Raw genomic sequence first — 11069 nt, forward strand, 5'->3', positions numbered from 1 at the left:
AGAGCGTCAATTGACGCACCCCGCTGTTAGAGGTAGATCAAAACAGCCGCTGTTCTAGTGTTAACACCAGTGAGATGCAGGTATTGCATACTACATAAGGAAAATATACATATCGCCCATTTCAGTGCCCCTTGGCGATCGGACAAAAAGTGTTCTCTATTAATCGCCCACCCTCCTTTTGGACATAAACTGTTAGAGTGGTGCTCACTCTAACTTATTTTGCAAGAACCACTCGGAGACAAGTTAGTCGTTTTGGGCACCTGCAGGCGGAGAGTCCATTCGTCACTGTGCGTACAGCAATGATCGAATGACGTCTGACTCTCGCTTCCCACAAGACCATCTTTATTAAGAGAAAAAGGGTGGGGGTGACAGTAGACTGAATAAACAAGTTAAAGCTCTTGCTTGACCTCTAGGTAAACAGAGCAGGGGATGTTTTACGACATTGTTTAGGATGGGACAGAGTTAGGTGGTTTATTACCGGTTACATACCAACGTAAGCATAAAACTAATCCACCTAAGTTATTTATTACCGGTTATATACATTCCAAGATAATCATAGATCAAGATAGTTTGGAAAACCCTGACATATCCCTCCTGTTTTATCATATGATTATGTGAACCCGATCAATCAAACATAAGTAAGTAAGTAAATATAAAGAAGAATAGCAAAAAACTATAATAAAAAAGATCAATAAAAAACGGAGACGACAGCGGACGGGTTGGGGAGCGTGCAGGGTGAAACACGACAAAAACAACAAACAATGATAGCAACAACTTCCAGTGAAGATGAGGTTTTTCCTCAATACTCCAGTCCAAACTTATTGTGTGGTCTAAAAACCTGCTGGCCGATGTTAAATCGCAGGAAAAGTCTCACACGGTCCCTCTGCCTTAGGCGACCATAATGCTATCAATAAGAAAATATAAATAAAGCCACGATCCGTTCCGAATGAAGTAGGACCCGTCCAATGGTACAGCCATGTTGGCAGGAGAGCCCTTACACCTTGAAATGGCTCTCCCATCCTGGCACACAGCGGTGATGTCCAAAGCTCCCATCCAGTTCCCTCCTGGAGAGCAGTTGTCGTGAATGCATCCGTGGGTCTTGTTTTCTTGGACGAAACACGTGTAGTCCATTCCAGGTAGCGTCCTGGTTTAGGCCACTTGTGGCATCTGTCGTCCTCCAACAGTCACATTGGGATTAATCCAAAATAGTTTGATCACAGATTCATTCCTGCGAGTCCAGGGCGGTAGGGGTAGCGTCACTGACTGACAGTACGGTGTTGATATCAAACTCCTCCCATGAATGCCATACATTTCGCTTCAGTGACATTCATTGCTCTGGCCTCCAAGTGAACTTGTGTGGAGCAAGGGGAGTTTTTGGAAACACAGATAACATCCCCCCTGTGTGCGCGCTCCCACAGTGACCTTCACATACCGGTACCAAGCGTTGGTTTTGTATGGGTTTCTGGGGTCTCATGACCAGTCCTCAAAGTTCTCATCGTGTGACCATCGTTTCCCACGGTCAACATTATCACTTGGTCTGTTCAGATGTGTCCATAGACTATAGCATGCTCCAACCAGAACGCAGCAGAGGATCCACCTGGCATGTGGAGCCCCGTTGCTACTAAGATGACAAGAACACCGAGACATACCCCCGCCTAGCGGAGTTGGGATCGTTGTTCGCAGACTTTGTCACCGTCCCGAAATGAGGGGTCCAGCACTCCTCGTAGCTTGCAGTGGCTAAGGTGAATCCAGTTGGGTCTTTCAGCGATCTTCACTGCGGAGGGGGGTAGTCAGCAAGACTTGGAATGGTCCCTCCCACCATGGCTGGCCCAGTTCCTTCTTTTGATGACCTTGATGTAGACCCAGTCTCCTGGATTGATGGGGTTGTCGACCTGTGAGGAGGAAAGATCAGGCGGCAGTAAATTTGCATTGGACATATCTTTCGGTTTGAGGGACCTGATCATGCTACCTATGTTCTTCATCTGCTTTTTGCAACTCTTGTAGTCAATTGTAATGCCCTTTTTAACGAGGCAGATAGGAGTGTTTGAAAGAAGAGTTTGAGCACTTCCTAATGATTCCTCCTAACCAAAGACCGTTTATGACAGGGGCTTTCCCATTTATTGCCTCCTGTCTTAAAGGAGATTCCCTTATCCATGCCGTCTTCTTCCTAACACAGGTTGTGCACATAAACGCACACACACCGAGCGCGCACCCAAGGCTCAGACAAACGACAACAGCCTGACACAACTTTACAGAGATTACGCACGAACACAGAACACAGACAAAGGGATTCTATACATCTCTCATGTAGCTCCTTTTGATAGAACCTCCTATTGGTAACTGTATAGCGGACTGTTCCGCATATAATCCCTTACTCAACTCCCTTGCTTCTACTTTTCCATGTCGGTGCAGTCGTAAGTGATCCCTACTGCAGTCATTGTCTTGTTAACTGTCGCCTTGTGCGACTCCTATGCATGATTGTGTGAAAGTCAAAAATTTAACGTATCCAACATTCTGACCACCCAAACTCCACCGTGGTGCAACGAATTTACTATTTTATTGAGTAGGTACATTGAGCAACCTAGCTTCCTCTTGACTGAATCCACTTTAGTCCAAATGTCCTATTCTAAAATGTATCTAACTCAATTTCTACTTCTTATGCCTGATGAGCCAAAACATCAGATCTCGCTCTTGTTTCTCTCCGTTTTAGCCTATTTGTTTTGTCCAATCTGTTCAATCTCTGACCATGATGCTTCTCTCTGTAGCTCTACGCATTATTAAATTTTTATCAAATCTCCTCAGTTCTGTCAAACCCAGTGCACAATGAAGCTCCTTTCCACTTTACCCCAAGCCCCACGAAGTTTCAGCACGGAGTGCGATTTGGCCGTTGGACATTTCAAGTCCATATCTTTTGCCGCACCTCACCCTCTCAAGATGGTGTTCTTTTGTTGTTGCTTCAGAGCCAACACATCCATCACTCTCGAATGAGTCCATTGTTCAAATGTCCATTTTGTCTTCAACATTGTGAGTTCCTCCACTTCTCACTGTCTTTTCTCGTCCCCGAGGATGTCGTCTTTTCTCCGGAGTGTACTTGCCCCTTCCAAGCACAACAACAGTCTTTCTTTGTCCTTGCCAAAGGTCAAAGGTGCCTCAAAGCCAGGCACCGTTTTGTAGACGTCCATGGCTGCAGGCAGAGTCTCGGGATTGAGTTTTCAGGGATCCTGGCACTGAGAGTGACAGACTGGGACATCAAACTTGTAACCAAATGTAGCTGCTGCCATCAATTCGCTAGTAACGTTTGTTTACCAAACTTCAAATTCTCCTAGTAACAGCGATCTCGTCTTTATATTGTAAGTCCTGTAAGTCATCCTATTTTCGAGCTACGTTCTGTCCATAGTTCCTATTTAATGAGACAGTACATTGTCTTCAGTATCATTATTTAAAATTAACTCAACGAGGTCTGCGTTCCACATCTAGCCCTGATCTATGTCTTGACCTCTCAAACGTTATTACCTGTGTCATGCTTGCTCAAAAATGTGACTTAGAATATGGTGTTGTGAATTTCCAATCTCCCTGATCAAATTGGATCCCGCTTCTTAGCTCTTCTTTCTCATGCTCCTGTTAGCCCGCAACTATCCAAATTAATAATGTTGTTTTCTTTTAACTGTCTTTCTGTTGAACCTCTAAATCTCTCTTGTTGCTAACCTATCTGCACCAGGAAGGGTCTTAAAGAAAGGACCAACAGATTACTCCCAATATCTCCTCATTATTTATGAGTTAGCCTCCCTTTCCTCACTCGGGTGCATATCTTGTCAGTTGTTAATGGAAACCAGATGTCTCGTGCCAATGAGATCATGGACCAAGGCCCAAACAATCCCGCACGAACCTGACCCGAAACATGACCCGGTCACACTTAGGCTTACTAGTGAGATATACATTGCATGATACCAGAATAGAATTTTACCACAGTATGACACTAAATGTATTAGAAAATCCATATGTCGTAAAGGTTTGTATTATTACTATCTTCCACTATCTGTCCTATTCACTCCCTCCTTCTGAGGCTTGACAACGCCCATGCCTCACACCTTGACAAACGTTTTGGGAGAACGTGTTCTTCACTACATATGATTCCATCATTTAATTTGACTTTCTTTTCAAAACGCTTCTAAATTTCCCAGTTCACACATCTTCTGCATGTGTTACTGGTTCTCCAGTTTTTTTCTCTAGTTAATCATTAATCCAAAAGCTATGTTTTTCATTTTAGCATTCAACTTACTCAAAACCACTCTTTCAGCAAAGTTGCTCTACTAATTTTCCATAGTAGTCGCCAACAGCTTCAACCATTCAACCTGTATTTTCCTATCATTCAAGGCAATCATTCATCAATGCTCATTTGCATCTCACACACAGTCTCCAAAAAGGAGTCTTACCATCACATTGGTCTCAATTCATCCAAGCTCACCACACAACATCCATATACCATTTTCAACTCAAGGTTCCTGATAGAACAATCCACCAAAAAAAAACTCAACTCATAAAAACTGCTGGCAAATTAATCTGAATTTTTCCTTTGTTTTTAAATTTAAAGAACTCAATTTCTCAGATTTAGCTCGCATATAGCAGTTTGTATAATTTTATAACACCATCAATCAATTATTCCTATTAAATGTAGCATTGCAATGTCTTAAATTCACAATTTTGCTTCTTCCAATTCCTGAAAGCATGTTCTGTCGTTTCTTTTTCAAATTTCTCATGAGGGCTCAACACTTAACATGCACTAGTGTGGATCAATTTCTGCTCGCAAACACATTTTTCTCTTTTCCTCTCATTTTTATCTTTCCAAATCGTTTCTGTTCTGCGGTGCAAATTGGATAGACCACAGTCTAACAAATTTCTTTACACTGAAAGTTTAGCCAATCTTCATCATTTTAACACACATGCACAGCTCTCGCGCGCGTAGGGCAGGCCCCAGCACCAATGATTCGTCACAGGCTGGCCATTTCCTGTGGTCGATCATGAGCTAGTCCCTCCCACGCACACAAGGACAGTACATTCTAATTTTTTTTATTTATCTTCAAGTTGCATTCATTTACCACTTGATTTGCAAATTCTAACTTTAGTGTACACACACAATTTGATCTCTGGTCATTTGTCATTGGGCATACAAACAGCATTGTCATACTTCTTGCATGGACAAGAGCTCTAATAATCCAAAAAATGTTCCAATAATCTGACAATGACATGTTTTGCTGTCATATGGGCATCTATTCTTTCTTTCTCTGTATTAGCATGAGGGGTCAAAGGAGAGGAAGCTTGTCATGCTGTAAATGTGACTTTTCCTCTGCCTCTTCCTCTGCCCCTTGACTGGCACCGTTTTTCTTTTTCTAAAACACTCTCTTGACCAGTGTCCACGTTTCCCACAGTTCCAACAGTTGTCAGAATCTGATGGGGGTTTTGAATTATATGGTGGCCTTCGGCCTTGTTGGTCTCTCTCTCTTCCTCTCCCCTTTGGGAACTTTGGGAGAAGATCGTTGTATCTTCATTTAGATCATTATCATCATCTAGATGAAATACATCAGAACATTTGCCTTTTTGGATCACTTTTTCAGCATGCCTGTCCCACTGCATAGTTGTTGTATACAAGTTTTGCACACGAGCGGAATGCCTCTCTTGCTCTTCTGCTTGAGCTGCGGCTGGAGCCGTGGCCGGGACAGTGCGCCTGCGCACTGTGGCCTCATTGTCTTCCGGCCTGACAAACATAGTCGCAGTACTTTTCAACTTTGTCTTTTGGATTTATTCTCTTCTCTCTTGTGAAGCTTTCAACCACAGTCTAGCACAATTCAACTCTCTCTCTTTTCTTTTTCCACTTCAGCATGTATTACATACAATCAAGAAATCTACTCGCCATGAACTCATCTCCTTCAAGAGCTAGAGATTTATCGTTCCTTTTTCTCATCTTAATTTTAATTTTTCCAGTGTTTTTTTTTTTTCCAATCTCTTTTTATTTTCTTTGAGGATCCTCAATGCAGGTTTAAATTGACCTTCTAACAAATTACTAGCCTGTGTTATTGCCGTCGATCAATGCTAGAACTGCTTTTTAGTCAATTTATCCTACCAGTCACACATTCAACCACACAAATTTCTTATCCCTGCCTACGCGAAGTCCTCTTTTAAAAATAAAAGAGCTGCTTCATCCGGAGAGGGGACTCTACAACACCCCTTCCTTCCCTGGGAACTAAAGACAACAGTCCTGTTACCCAGCCCTGCCAACGCGAAGTTGTACCCCTTAGAACAGTGGTTGTCAAATGAGGGTACACGGAGGTACATGAGATTTTACAAAAATATATAAAACAGTTTGAAAACCACTGCTCCAGAAGAGCCACTTCATCCGGAGGGGGACTCTACAACACCCCCTCCTTCCACAAGACTTCTTATCTTCTGTCTTGCCTATTTTTATTCCTGTGCACTTTTACTTTTACGCGTTTCACAACCACACAATCCCACAACTTTAGGGCTTTAACTTACTTGTCCCCTGGTTCGTTGCATTTCCGGGTCCCGTCAACCACCTCTGTCAGACGAAGGCAGACATAAGATGCTGGCCCAGCGAAGAAGTTCTCTTCCCAGGACTTTCTTTTCCAGGTCCTCCTAATGGACGCTGGCTTGTCGACAATGCAGCACGTCTTCCTCCGTCAGTCAGATGGCGGGTATGAGGGTCCCGGGTTTCGGCACCAAAATGTTAGAGTGGTGCTCACTCTAACTTATTTTGCAAGAACCACTCGGAGACAAGTTAGTCGTTTTGGGCACCTGCAGGCGGAGAGTCCATTCGTCACTGTGCGTACAGCAATGATCGAATGACGTCTGACTCTCGCTTCCCACAAGACCATCTTTATTAAGAGAAAAAGGGTGGGGGTGACAGTAGACTGAATAAACAAGTTAAAGCTCTTGCTTGACCTCTAGGTAAACAGAGCAGGGGATGTTTTACGACATTGTTTAGGATGGGACAGAGTTAGGTGGTTTATTACCGGTTACATACCAACGTAAGCATAAAACTAATCCACCTAAGTTATTTATTACCGGTTATATACATTCCAAGATAATCATAGATCAAGATAGTTTGGAAAACCCTGACATAAACCTTCTTTAATTATCGCCCTGGGCGCTAATTAGAGTAAATACGGTATATATTTATCATCGGCCCCCCCAGACCCCCGGTCGGTCCCCCAGACCCCCGGTCGGCCCCCCCAGACCCCCGGCTACTTTTCAGTGTTTTTTCACATTTGCCATTCTCATCCCTGGTGAATGTGTCACGGCTCCGCTCCGCTCTTGCAGTGCTGACCGGCTGACGCACCACACATTACTGCCGTTGTCCCGACTGTTTCTGCACGGTGGTGCATTTTTCCTTCATGCGTGGGTGTGTCACGTCTCCGCTCTCGCCCTGCTGTCCTATGGCATCACACGCCGTCCGCAATAGACCTCTGAGGCGCGTGTCGCATCGGGTAGTCGCTGATGGTGTAGGGGTGCACTTGTGTGCTTCGATTCCTGCATTTGACGTGCAAACAGGACAATCTAATCGGGAGTGACAAGCACACACTCAGCTCTACTCTGCTTGGCGATTGAAGAGCAGAGACGTGATAGTGTGTGCGTGCGTGCGTGTGTGTCCGCATATGAGCGTTTGCGGGCGTGCGGGCGTGTGAGTGTGTTGGTGCGTGCGTGCGTGAGCTCGCTTGTGTGTAATAAAGTACAAGTTTGAGGTGCTGCCGATATGTTGACATGAATAAAGTGGACGAGGCTGAGATAAAGTGTAGTTAGACCTGCTAAGCCAATCAGCTGCTAGGACACAGATCAACAAGTTCCCATTGGCCATTAGTGTCATATGGGCAGACAAAGCCCTGATCTCCAAGCTGCAAGTGCCGCAAAAAGCCGCAACGCATCGGGTGTAGGGGTGGACTTGCCTGTCTTGTTGCCTGCCTTGTGTGCTTTATTGCGTATGACGGTGTGAATGTGTGTATGTGTGAGACCTAACAAAATAAATCAGAATCTATCTGCAATAATTGTTTAAAAAAAATCCGTGATGGACCGAGCTTGCGATAGGTAAGACGTGCGGTAGCGAGGGATTACGGTAAAGCAGGTAAAATAATCTTCCATGTCTGACTAAGAACTGTTTACGTAAATAATACAAACATTTCAAGTTGGTTTGACAGTTTTGCTGAATGGCATACCAGTTTAATAACACTTATGCATGTATATTTTCCGATTATAACATGAGTTTTCTTGTGTATGTAATTTCCCTCTTTCATTTAATTCACTCGCTTTTTTTTCTTCCCTAGTTTTTTGGACCTTACACAAACAAGACATTGTTTGAGACAGACGACACGTACCGTCTTCTTGGCTTTCAGATTGAAGACCTGGGTTGCTGTAGAGTTATTCAACATCCTTTGTGGGGGTCACACGTGTTTGTGGGAATAATATTTACAAACGCACCACCCAGCAACCTTAATATAAAGAATTCTCATGTCTTTTAAACACAAGTCCATATGCTTTTTTATAATCGAAATGTTCTTAGCTAAAGATCTATCTACGGTTTGCGTGTTGGTATCATTATTTAGTGGACTGAATGTAATGCTTGCATGAAAACTTTAAAAGGTTGTTATTGTTTCACAATAAAATCTCAAATTAAACATTATTTTTGTCCTGTAATATTTAAAATAATTTTTCCGCTTCTGTCAAATGCATACCGGATTTTCCAGACTATAAAACGCACCTGGTTATAAGATGTATCAGCTAAAATTAGGGGGATTTTTTTTTTTTTTACATATAAGCCGCATCTTTACAAAAAAAGGATTGTCAGGAAAGAGATGGTTATTTGTGGACGCATACCTTTTATTAACATAACTTTTATTGACAGAGAAGAAGGAGCTCTGCAAACATACAAACTTGTATAAATCTCAGCAATAACCAGAATGAACTTAATGTGCAGGGAACACTAGCAACACCATAAATAAAATGGGACCACTTACAGGGGAAAAGTTGGCAATGAAATACGAGCTATACATAAAGCTGAAATGTTAAAGTATGTTATTAAAACTTAAAAAAAAGCTTTCTGTGTCCAGTCTTTCTTTGTTAATAACTCGCGTGCACACTTCCGTGTTGCTGAGGTACTACTGCTGCGTCACAGGCAATGTTTAGAAAGACATGTTAAAGTATGTTATTAAAACTTTAAAAAGGGTTTCTGTGTACTGTCTTTCTTTGTAAAAAAACTGGTGTGCACGTGTGGCTTATAGTCCGGTCCGGTTTATAAATATCAGAAAAAAACTAAAATATCCCCGGATTTTAGCTGGTGCGGTTTATAGTCCGGTGCGGTTTATAGTCCGGAAATTAAGGTAACTGTGATCATCATTCATCCATCCATTTTATTACTCAGGTATTTTCAAAGCAAATTAATATTGTTGCATTTATTAATTTGCTTTAAAATGATATATAATTAAAAGCTGACACTATAGCAATGTCAAACGTGTTCATTTAAGAAAAAGCCACGCACGTTTTGTAAACAAATCTTTCATAATGAGAATGATTTGAGTGAATTGATTTGAATGAATAATTGAAGACATTTCAGTTCTGAAGGCTCCTTTTCTCCCAAGCAAAGTGACAGTTGGTGGGGAGGGGGGGTAAAAAATGTAACAGGAACTCTATAAAGAAATGTCAACCCGTGAGGATATGTCCCCCCCCCCCCTTATTTTGAGAACGGTGAGTGCTGGACTCCAACTGTTCTTTTTTTCTGTCTTCCTGGGGGTCTGTTCAGGTAGTGTGGCAAATTTGAACAGGTTCCCTCATTCCTAGGCCAAATTACAGGGGGGAAACACATCCTCACGGCGGCCCCCTGAGGCTATGTCCCCCCCCCCCCCTTATTTTGAAAAGGGTGAGTGCTGGACTCAAACTGTTTACTTTCCTGTCTTCCTAGGGGTCAGTTCAGGTAGTGTGGCAAATTTGAACAGGTTCCCTCATTCCTAGGCCAAATTACAGGGGGGAAACACATCTTCACGGCGGCCCCGTGAGAATATGTTTGGAATATGGAGCTCTCTTCCACTTCCGTGGCTGGAAGTCCACGCCGCCACACGCCTGGCGCCCGATTTCAATCCACAGAAGTGAAAGAGAGCTCTGCGACGTCGCGGTCGCACGTCAGCAGCGCAGCGGTTGTTTACATAAAGGACAAAGATCGACTCAACCAGGGACGATGGATGGGGCTCGGACAATGCTTTTACGCACGCCCGGTCCTACTCTACCAAGCTGTCTTTCACCTTGAACTTTGTTAACGCTACAATATAGTTATATAGTAGATCTGTGGAATAACGACGAGGCAGCGCGACGCTTGACTCGACAAGCTGCTGCTGATGCGACGTCGCGCTGCTGTCGTCAGTTGAAATTCAAATTACAATAATCCCTTCCTACATTGCGGTTCGTTTATCGCGGTTTCACATGTATAAGTCGCTCCTGAGTATAAGTCGCCCCCCCACCTAAACTATGAAAAAAAACGCGACTTATAGTCCGAAAATTACGGTAATCAAAATGAGGGAGCATGACAGACCATATCCATGGCTGCAGGCGGTATCAACTCTTCTGCAATGGTGTGTTTTTTTTTTTTTTGCACTGAGCAATTGGGACCGCTTCTTTATATGATGCTAACAATGCTCGCTGATTGACTGAAATAGCGTTCACAAAGCGGGAAGATATATACTGGCCGTTTTCACTGAAAAAAACTCAAGCATCTTATCAGCGTGAATGGGGTGCAATGTCTTTCAGTGCCGCCTTAATATTTTGGCTTCATACTGTCCGCTGCGAACATTTTAAGGCACAGTAAACACACCGGTCTCTCCTCGTCTCCCACCGTAGTCACACTGAAGCCGAGTGCTGAGTACGCTTCGTCATATTTCCTTGTCTTAGCTTTCGGGTGACCATCCATTTTCTAGACTGCTTGTCTCCCACAGGGGTCGTGGGCATGCTGAAGCCCATCTCAGCAGTCATCGGACAGTAGGCGGGGGACACCCTGAACCGGTTGCCAGCCGATTGCA

General features: G+C 43.4%; 1 long non-coding RNA gene across 1 annotated transcript; it reads right to left on the reverse strand.

Moving 5' to 3' along the window:
• Positions 1-247: 247 nt before the first annotated feature.
• Positions 248-7136, reverse strand: LOC133160234 (uncharacterized). The gene is made up of 2 exons (XR_009715829.1): positions 6529-7136; positions 248-1892 (listed from the first exon to the last, which is right to left on the reverse strand). It is a non-coding gene; the product is annotated as an uncharacterized LOC133160234 (long non-coding RNA).
• Positions 7137-11069: the final 3933 nt, after the last annotated feature.

The sequence above is a fragment of the Syngnathus typhle genome, linkage group LG9 (genome assembly GCF_033458585.1).
Source record: "Syngnathus typhle isolate RoL2023-S1 ecotype Sweden linkage group LG9, RoL_Styp_1.0, whole genome shotgun sequence".
Lineage (NCBI taxonomy): Eukaryota > Metazoa > Chordata > Actinopteri > Syngnathiformes > Syngnathidae > Syngnathus > Syngnathus typhle.